Source organism: Gossypium arboreum, chromosome 1 (genome assembly GCF_025698485.1).
Source record: "Gossypium arboreum isolate Shixiya-1 chromosome 1, ASM2569848v2, whole genome shotgun sequence".
Classification (NCBI taxonomy): domain Eukaryota; kingdom Viridiplantae; phylum Streptophyta; class Magnoliopsida; order Malvales; family Malvaceae; genus Gossypium; species Gossypium arboreum.
Window position 1 is genome coordinate 19,366,448 of NC_069070.1, and position 10,085 is coordinate 19,376,532.

At 36.9% G+C, this 10,085-nt stretch overlaps 1 non-coding gene across 1 annotated transcript; it reads right to left on the reverse strand.

The window, feature by feature from the left end:
* Positions 1-3,395: 3,395 nt before the first annotated feature.
* LOC128281544 (small nucleolar RNA R71) lies at positions 3,396-3,498 on the reverse strand. Its single transcript, XR_008271773.1, has one exon. It is a non-coding gene; the product is annotated as a small nucleolar RNA R71 (small nucleolar RNA).
* Positions 3,499-10,085: the final 6,587 nt, after the last annotated feature.

A 10,085-nucleotide genomic window follows, 5' to 3' on the forward strand; every position in this document is an offset into this window, starting at 1 on the left:
CGATTTTCTTATCTATAATGATAAAATCTATTGTTTTAATCATAATATTAACCAATACATTTCATAATTTATACTCTAGAAAAATAACAATTTTGCCCCTAAACTTTCACAAATTTACAATATTACCCCTAGGCTCGTAAATCGATTTTTATCGAATTTCCTCACTACCCAAGCCTAGCCGAATTCTTTTTATACTAGAAGCAACCCAAAATTCTCATTATAACTCATACTTATCACTCATTTTGCCATCTTTACAAAATGGTCCATTTTAGGTGTTTTCATGAAATTCCTTTCACAAAAGTTGTTTATTACACAACCATGACTCATTTTCTTCCATAAAAATTCAGCAAACAACATAAATATTCACATAGAAAAACCCTATACTTTCAACCATTTTTCAAAATAATCCCCCCATTAGCTAGCTCATGCTACAAGGGTCCCCAAAACTCAAAAATCAACAAAAATACCATCAAAATGACTTACTAGTAAGGGTTGCAACTGGTTGAAAATTTCAAGCTTCCATGGAGGTTTCTCCTTCAATATTTCGGTAGAGAAAGGAAATGGAGAATAGAAATGACCACTTGTTATTTATTTATTTATTAGTATTTGCTTTTGTCATCAAATACCAAACCATTACCAACTTTGACTATTTGTCAATCCTTGTTTCCTATGGCCGGCCACCACTAAATTAAAGACCTATTTGCACTTTAAATACCCCAAATTATGGTTCTCTAGCTATTTAACACATTTGGCTAGCAAAATAGGACTTTTGCACTTTATGCGATTTAGTCTTTTTTCCGTAATTAAGCTCACAAACGATAAAATTTATTCATCAAAATTTTCATGCACTCATATAATCATGTATAACACATAAAATAATATTAAAATAATTTATTGACCTCAAATTTTTGGTTCTGAAACCACTGTTCCGACTAGGACCAAAATCGGGCTATTACATTCAAGGGCATATTGGGAAATAATTTTTGGTCAGAATAGCTGGTAAAGGAAGCCAATATTGGCTGGGGAGAGAGAAGATGAGCATTAAGCATAGTTTAGTATAGTTTTCTCTTAGGTTTTCTCTGTTCATTTTAGGGTTTTACATTTTTTTTATTCTTCCATAGTTGTAGTGTTAATTTTTTTTTTTTGCATTTTCTTCTTGTTCTTATCATTTCTTAACTTAGTTAAGTTAGTTACTACTGTAGTTAGTGTCTATTTGCACTTTTAGTACTTATATTTTACTTGTCATGACATTTCACTCTTTTGCTTAATGTTATTTAAGTTCCTTTTAGTTTAATCTGTTAAAAGCTTAAACTTTAATGTTTCTTGTTCATCATTTTGCTGTTGAATGCTCAACTTTACTTTTCCTTTCCTTTAAGTTTTTTGATAAACCGTAATATATAAATATTTTTACCCAATGCTTGGCATATTTATGGATGATTTTTCCTTGGTTTTATTGAATTCGATGCTCCTAATCTTTTAAATTCATGTTTTACTCTTAGGTGAGCATAGAAAGGCGAAAAGAGTAAGAAATGGGCCAAAAACGGACAAAATGGGCCTAATTCAGCGTGGCACACGGCCTAGGTACTCTCATACGGGTGATCCACACACCCGTGTGTGACACACGGGTATACCATACGCCCGTATGTCATGGCCATTTTGACACTAAACCAAGTCAGAATTACATACGGCCTGAGCACCTTTACACAGGCGTGGCACACGGTCGTGTCCCTATCGAGCCCAAGTCTAATTCTACTCGAAAAAGGCTAATTTTAAGGGTAAGGAAAAAAATGGATAATAGAAGGCAGAAAATACTCGAGAACAGCCATCGGGATCAAATCAGAAGGAGGATCTACATCAAGACTGAAGATTTCTATCCAATTTCCTAGAAGTTCTTTTGGTTTCTTTATGTTTTGTTGTTTTCCAATTTTTTAGATGTTTTCCATTAGTATGAACTAAACTTCCTAAATATGTAAGGGAGATGAAACCTAAGACGAATCTTAATACTCTTTGAATTATATGATAAATACTTGTTCTTATTCTTAATTGTGAGATTTAACCCTTGCTTTAATATTCCAGTATATTAATTCAGGTTTTTGATTTGCTTATTCAGTAGAGCAAAAGTCCCTGTTTAAGAGTAAATCGTTCATAATTAAGCAGAGTTGCATGCAATCCTAGAGATAGAACGACATAAATCTGTCGGATTAGAGTCAAATCTAATAAGGGAATCCATAGATAGAGTTAATGCGACAATAGGGGTTTTAATTAGAAAGAGATTTCGATTAATCAACCTAGAGTTAGTTGTTTTTAGTCTCGAGAGAGATATTAACATAAATCAGGGATTCCTACGGGTTAAGTCAAGTAAATAAATCGTCTAATTCAGAGGTAATAAGTGAAGTCTAGGTGAATTCTTCCTTGGGTATTGTCATCTCCATCGATTTTCCAAAAGTATTTTCCAACTTTAATCTCTGTCGCAATCTTAGTTAATTAGATAATTAGTTTTAGATTAAAAATTCTCTTAATTGTTAGGCTAGATAATAAAAAGATAGTAATTACTAGTACTTTTAGTCATCATGGATACGATATTTCCGGTCTCATCATAACTTTACTACCGTTCAATAGGTGCACTTGCCTTAGTCAAATTTTTAGTTAGTTTTAGCGATCATCAAGTTTTTGGCGTCGTTGCCGGGGACTAAGATATTAGGAACACTTAATTTTTATTACTTTAGCCATTTTTATTTTTATTGAAATTTAATTTTGTTTTTCTTTATTTACTAAATTTTCTTTTCTCTACTTCTAGCGGGTTTTTATAGTTTATAACTAGAAGAAACCCATCAGGACCTCTACTTTTTGATAGCGAAATCAAAAGTACAGCTCGTAAAAACTGAAGAGAAATAAGGCGAAGCCTACAATACATAGAGGAAGAGCGAGAGGCCGATATCCATACCACAACCGAGGAGATGGCTGATAATCAGAATAATCCGTTACCTCTTGTGGTTGCTGCAAATCCAGTAAATCAGAATCTTGTTCCTCGTACTATGTTTGATTATGCTAAACCTACTTTAACATGAACTGAATCGAGTATAGTTAGACCTGCTGTTGCTGCAAATAATTTTGAACTTAAACCTAACATGATTCAAATGATACAATAATTTGTTCAGTTTGATGGTTTGCAAGACGAGGATCCAAACACGCATTTAGCAAATTTCCTAGAATTTTGTGACACCTTTAAGATCAATGGCATTTCTGACGATGCCATTCGCCTTCGGTTGTTTCCATTCTCATTGAGGAATAAGGCTAAACATTGGTTGAACTCGTTACCGCGAGGTTCAATCAACACTTGGGAACAAATGACCGAAAAATTTTTGTTTAAATATTTTTCGCTGGATAAAACAGCTAAATTAAGGAATGATATCTCTTCTTTCGTGCAGATGGATTTAGAAGCACTTTATGATGGGAGAGATACAAAGATCTATTGAAAAGGTGCCCTCACCATGGGTTACCTCTTTGGCTACAAGTTCAAACTTTTCACAATGGTTTGAATCCCTTGACTAGACAAATGATTGACGCAGCTGCTAGTGGAATTATCATTAATAAGACACTTGAAGAGGCTTATGAGTTCATAGAAGAGATATCACTAAATAATTATCAGTGGCAAGTCATGAGGATAAAACCAACGAAAGCAGCAGGCATTTTTAACGTCGATTCAGTTACTATGCTTTCCAATCAAGTAGAACTTTTGAATAGAAAAATTGATGGTTTTACTTGGTTCTTCACAGGTTCATCCAGTAATGTAGTGCGATGCAAATGGAGGTGGAACGAGCAATTTAGAATATCCATCCTACGGCCCTAACATGGAAAAAGAGAAAATGAATTATATAGGTAATAATCATCGACCTCAAAATAATCATTATAGTAACACTTACAATGTAGGTTGGAGGAACCACCCAAATTTCTCATGAGGAGGCCAAGGAAATCAAAGACCACCACCCCCTCTAGGCTTCCAACAACAACCGTACCAGTAAGAGAAAAACTGAACCTTAAGAAGATGATGACAAAATTTATTTCAGTAGCGGAGACTCATTTTTAGAACCCTGAAACTATACTTAAAAACCAGCAAGCATCAATTTAAGGGCTCGAGAATCAAACAGGACAGCTGGCGAAGATGATTTCAGAAAGACCTCCAAGAAGTTTACCTAGTAACACCGAACTCAATCCAAAAGAGCATGTGAAAGTAGTTACATTAAGGAGTGGGAGAGTGTTAGCTGAATCTAAAAAGGAACTACCACCAGAAGCTATCAGGAAAGAAGATGAGGAGGAAAAACCCAAAAATAATGAAAAACAGGTGTTGAGGGAATATAAACCACCAATCTCGTACCTAGCAAAGTTGAAGAAAGACCGCATGGGTACTCAATTCGGTAAATTTCTTGAACTTTTTAAACAATTACATATTAACTTACCTTTTGTTGAAGCTATTTCGTAGATGCCTACATATGCAAAATTTTTTAAGGAGCTTTTAACAAATAAAAGAAAGTTTGAACAATTATCTACAGTGAAACTCAACGAGGAGTGCTCGGCCATACTCCAAAATAAACTACCAACTAAACTGAAATATCCAGGAAGTTTTACTATTCCCTACTTAATTGGTAGTTTAAATGTTGAGAAGGCGCTTGCTGATTTAGGCGCTTGCATTAATCTGATGCCCTACAAAATGTTCAAGCAACTTCACCTTGGGGAACCACAACTTACTAGGATGAGTGTTCAACTAGCTGACAGATATGTTAAATATCCTAGGGGTATTATAGAGGATGTACTTATAAAAGTAGATAAATTTATATTCCCTATTGATTCTGTTGTGCTTGACATGGATAAGGATGTTGAGGTGCCTTTAATTTTAGGTCGTCAATTTTTAGCCACTGCTAGGGTTGTTATTGATGTGGGTGATGGTAAACTTGTGCTTAGGGCAGGTGACGAAGAGATTATTTTAAAATTTTATTATGCCATGAGATTTTCTAGGGAACAGGATGACTCATGTTATTTTATTGACTCTATTGATCATGCTACTCAAGATTCTTTACAGGAAATCGTACATAAGGACACGTTGAAACCGTGTCTTGCCCAAGGAGAGGAGGTAAATGATGTTGATTCTACGATAGGTAAGATAAAAGCTGAACTAAATTCCAATGAGCCTTCACTGAGACAAAAGAACTACGAGGGTATTGAGGTAAATAATGAATTAAAATTAAGGCCCTCTGTTGAAGAACTGCCTAAGTTGAAATTAAAGCAACTACGAGATCACTTAGAATATGCGTTTCTTGGAAATAATTCCACATTACCAGTGATTATTGCTTCAGATTTATAGTCAACCGAAAAAGACAAGTTACTCCAAGTATTAAAAGAGCACAAAAGAGCCATAGCTTGAAAAATTTCTGACATAAGAGGGATCAACCCTTCTTTTTGCACACACAAAATTTTAAGGGAAGATGAATACAAACCATGTGTGCAAGCTCAAAGACGATTGAATCCTAACATGAAAGAAGTCGTAAAAGCTGAGGTAATTAAACTTCTAAATGCTGGAATTATTTATCCTATTTCTGACAGTTCTTGGGTGAGTCCTGTGCAGGTTGCTCCTAAGAAAGGAGGCATGACTGTTGTGGCCAATGAGAAGAATGAATTAATTCCAACACGAACAATCACGAGATGGAGAGTTTGCATTGACTATAGGAAATTGAACGATGCTACAAGAAAAGATCACCTTCCCTTACCATTCATTAATCAAATGTTGGAAAGATTATCTGGACATATGTATTATTGTTTCCTAGATGGACTCTCTACTTATTTCCAAATCGAAATAGCTCCTGAGGACCAAGAAAAAATGACATTTACCTGTCCATACGGTACGTTTGCTTATCGACGAATGCCTTTTGGATTATGTAATACTCCTGCTACTTTTTAGCGATGCATATTGGTCATTTTTTATGAACTCGTGGAAGACATTATGGAGGTATTTCTGGATGACTTCTCGGTATTCGGTAACTTTTTCCATCTTTGCCTTAAAAATTTAAAATGAGTTCTAAGGAGATGTGAAGAAACAAATCTTGTACTGAATTGGGAAAAATGTCACTTCATGGGTTGTGAGGGAATTGTGTTAGGCCATAAAATTTCTAGCAAGGGAATCGATATTGATAAAGAAAAATTTGAAACTATTGAGAAACTACATCCTCCTAATTCAGTTAAGGCTATTCGAAGTTTTTTAGGACATGCTTGATTTTATAGAAGATTTATTAAAGATTTTTCTAAAATAGCTAAGCCTCTAACAAATTTACTAGAAAAAGATGTGCCTTTCAATTTCAGTCAAGAATGTTTAGAAGCATTTAATACTCTTAAAGATAAATGAATTAATGCCCCAATTGTAGTTGCACCTGATTGGAATTTACCCTTTAAACTAATGCGCAATGCGGGTGATTTTGCAGTAGGTGTGGTTCTTGGACAGAGGATAGACAAGCACTTTCAACCGATCTATTATGCTAGTAAAACTTTAACAGCCGCACAAGAAAATTATACTACGACTAAGAAAGAATTGTTGGTTGTGGTTTTTGCATTTGATAAATTTAGACCATATTTAATAATATCTAAATTTTTTGCCTACATTGACCATTCAGCTCTTCGATACCTCCTTACTAAAACAGATGCAAAATCTCGACTAATAAGATGGATTTTACTGTTGCAGAAATTTAATTTAGAAATTCAAGATAAGAAAGGAGCAGAAAATCTTGTAGCAGATCATCTGTCTAGATTAGAAAACCCACATCTCAATGGACTTGATGAACAGGAGATAAATGAATCAGAACAGGAGATAAATGAATCATTCCCTGAAGAACAACTCTTTGCTATATCTAACTCTAAAAAACCTTAGTTTGCAGACATTGCAAATTATTTAGCTACTAACGTTATACCAAAAGGGTTGACACATCAGTAAAAGAAGCGATTCTTCACTGATGTGAAAAACTATTTTTGGGAGGAACCTTTTCTTTTTCGTATATGTGCAGATCAAGTCATTAGAAGATGCGTTACAAAGATAGAAGTGATTAGAATCTTAGAACATTGCCACTCAGGACCGACTGAAGGACATTACAGTGGGACTAGAACCCCACATAAAACACTCAAATCAGGTTTTTATTGACTCACACTATTCAAAGACGCCAACAGGTATGTTACTTCTTGTGATAAATGCCAACGAACGGGTAATATCTCTAAACATGACGAAATGCCTCAAACGTACATGCTTTCATATGAAATATTTGATGTATAGGGAATTGACTTCATGGGTCCATTCCCTAGCTCATTTGGAAATAAGTATATCTTAAAAGTCGTTGATTATATGTCTAAATGGGTGGAAGCCCAAGCATTACCTACTAATGATGCTAGAGTAGTGGTGAAGTTCCTTAAGAAACTTTTCTCTCAATTTGGAGCACCTAGAGAAATTATCAGTGATTGGGGCACTCGTTTCTGTAATGCTCAATTTGATAAAACCCTTAAGAAATATGGAGTTTACCACAGAATAGCTATCCCTTACCATCCTCAAACTAATGGACAAGTCGAAGTCGCTAACTGAGAGCTTAAATGCATCCTAAAAAAGACTGTAAAGTCAAATAGGAAGGATTGGGCAAAAAAAATACAATATGCTTTATGGGCCTATAGAACCGCTTTTAAGACCCTCATAGGAACATCTCCTTACAGACTTGTTTATGGGAAGAGTTTTCATTTACAATTTGAACTAGAACATAAAGCATTCTAGGCTATAAAATTTTTGAACTTTGATCCCAAACTCGCAAGTGAAAAGAGATTGATGCAGTTGAATGAGCTAGATGAATGGCGAGCTAATGTCTATGAGAACTCACAATTATACAAGGAAGCAACGAAGCGCCACCATGATGCTCGTTTAAAGAACCACAAGCAATTTGAGGTTGGAAATCTTGTCCTGTTATACAAATCAAGGCTCAAATTGTTTCCTAGGAAGCTTAAATCACGATGGTCAGGTCCATTCGTAGTCCAAACTGTCTTTCCATATGGCACAGTAGAGGTAAGTCACCCAACCCAAGACACTTTCAAGGTAAATAGACATCGTCTTAAACTTTATAACGGTGAGGATTTTAAAGACAATAGAGAGGAGCTACGACTCTGTGAACCCGCCTAACTGTCCCACAAGGTAAAGTCGAGCTTAAACTCTAAATAAGCGCTTCTCGAGAGGCAACCCGAGCACTAATCCCACTAAATAACTTAGTTTGTTTTTCCCATTTGTTTTACAATCTAACTGCAGGTATTCTTGGCATACACGGCCTAGCACACGGGCGTGTTTTAGGTCGTGGGATCCCCACGGGCAGGAGATACGGGCGTGGCCATGGCCGTACTAAAACAGGACAAACATTTTTCCCAAGACAGGATAACACACGGGTTGCGATAAATAGCCACGGCCATGCGACACGACCGTGTGCACCATATGGCCAAGGAACACAGGCGTGTCCCAGACCATGGTGAAACTGCACTTTAATTTCCTAAATAAATCAGTAGAGACACGGGCTGCGATAAATCACCACGGCCGTGTGAGACGGCCGTAGGAGCCATACGGCCTTTAACACGTGCGTGCTTGAGGCCGTGTGAGAACTTGCCCAAAGATTGAAACATCTAACAAAGTTAGAATAGAACACAGGCTTATGCCATGGCCGTGCTTCAAGGCCGTGCGCAATCTTGATTAATAGACACGGGCATGTTAGACTAACCACGGGAGTGGAAGAAACGAAGGGAGCACCACATGGTCGTGCGATACGGCTATGTGGGCCACACGGCCTAGATACATGGGCCACACGGCCTAGATACATGGGCATGTCCACAGGCCATGTACAATACTGACTTAAATTATCAGACCACAAGCACAAGTCATAAACACGGGCGTGTCGGACCGAACACGAGCGTGGGAGAAGCCAACGAACATGCACACGGCGGTGCGACTCGGCCGTACGCCCCATACGGCCAAGAGACACGGGCGTGACCAAAGAACTGTGTGCGACACTGACTACGATTTTAAGAAAAACATGGGCTAGAAAACTATCACACGGGCGTGGGCCACGGCCGTGTGACCCAAAACAGGGCTTACACGATCGTGGCCGCCTTTTTTATTATTCCTTCACCTAACCTTAATTTCCCCCATTCATATAAAACCTCACTATTCACTGTTCCTCCATCTTCTTCATTCAAACCTTTTCTTCTTCTCCATTTTCCTTTCCCATTTCTTCTCCCTTTCTCTTATTCCTACTTCTTCTTTTCTATTTTTCTTTTCTATTTCTTCTCCTCTTATTTTTCCTTCTCTTTTCTTCCCTCCCTTTTCTCCTTCCCTTCCGACGACCACTCGTTGCCGCACACCACCGCATCCTGCCACCAACCAACACTCCGTTTTCTTCTTTTGCATCTCTAACTCCTTTTTTACTATTTTACTTATCTCTATTATGTTGATTATTACTATTATTGCTCATAGTTCTTCATCATTACTCTATTTTTTTTACTATTACTTTGCTACTTTTGTGATTTCTCCTTCGTCATTGATTCAAGAAAAGCTTAGGACATTAGTAAAATACTATATAGAATTTAGGACCATGTGTTTTGTTAAGTAAAGTCATAAGTTGCTTATATAATGAGTAATCAATTAGTTAGTCTTTTTTTTAGGTGTTATGATTTTACTTATTTCGTCAACCTAATTAAGGTACATTTGGACGATTGTTCTTATTCGTTTGATTGCTATGTTGATTTGAGTCATATGATTACTTTTGCAGATACCATGATGAACCCAAAAGGCAAGAAAACTGCGGTTTCTGCCTCTAAAAAATAGAAAGGAGCGACATCCTCCTCGGGTCCCACCACTTAGATACGACATCCATTTCTCCAATTTCCACCAGGGCTCTAGGAGGAATTATTTCTGACCCTACGTGCTCGACCCCTTGGTGTGGGCCATCGCATCGATTGGACCGCATTAGAGCAGGTTCACCTAGTTGATTCGATTAGGGCCCTCCTAGCCACCGCTCTATGGAACCAAT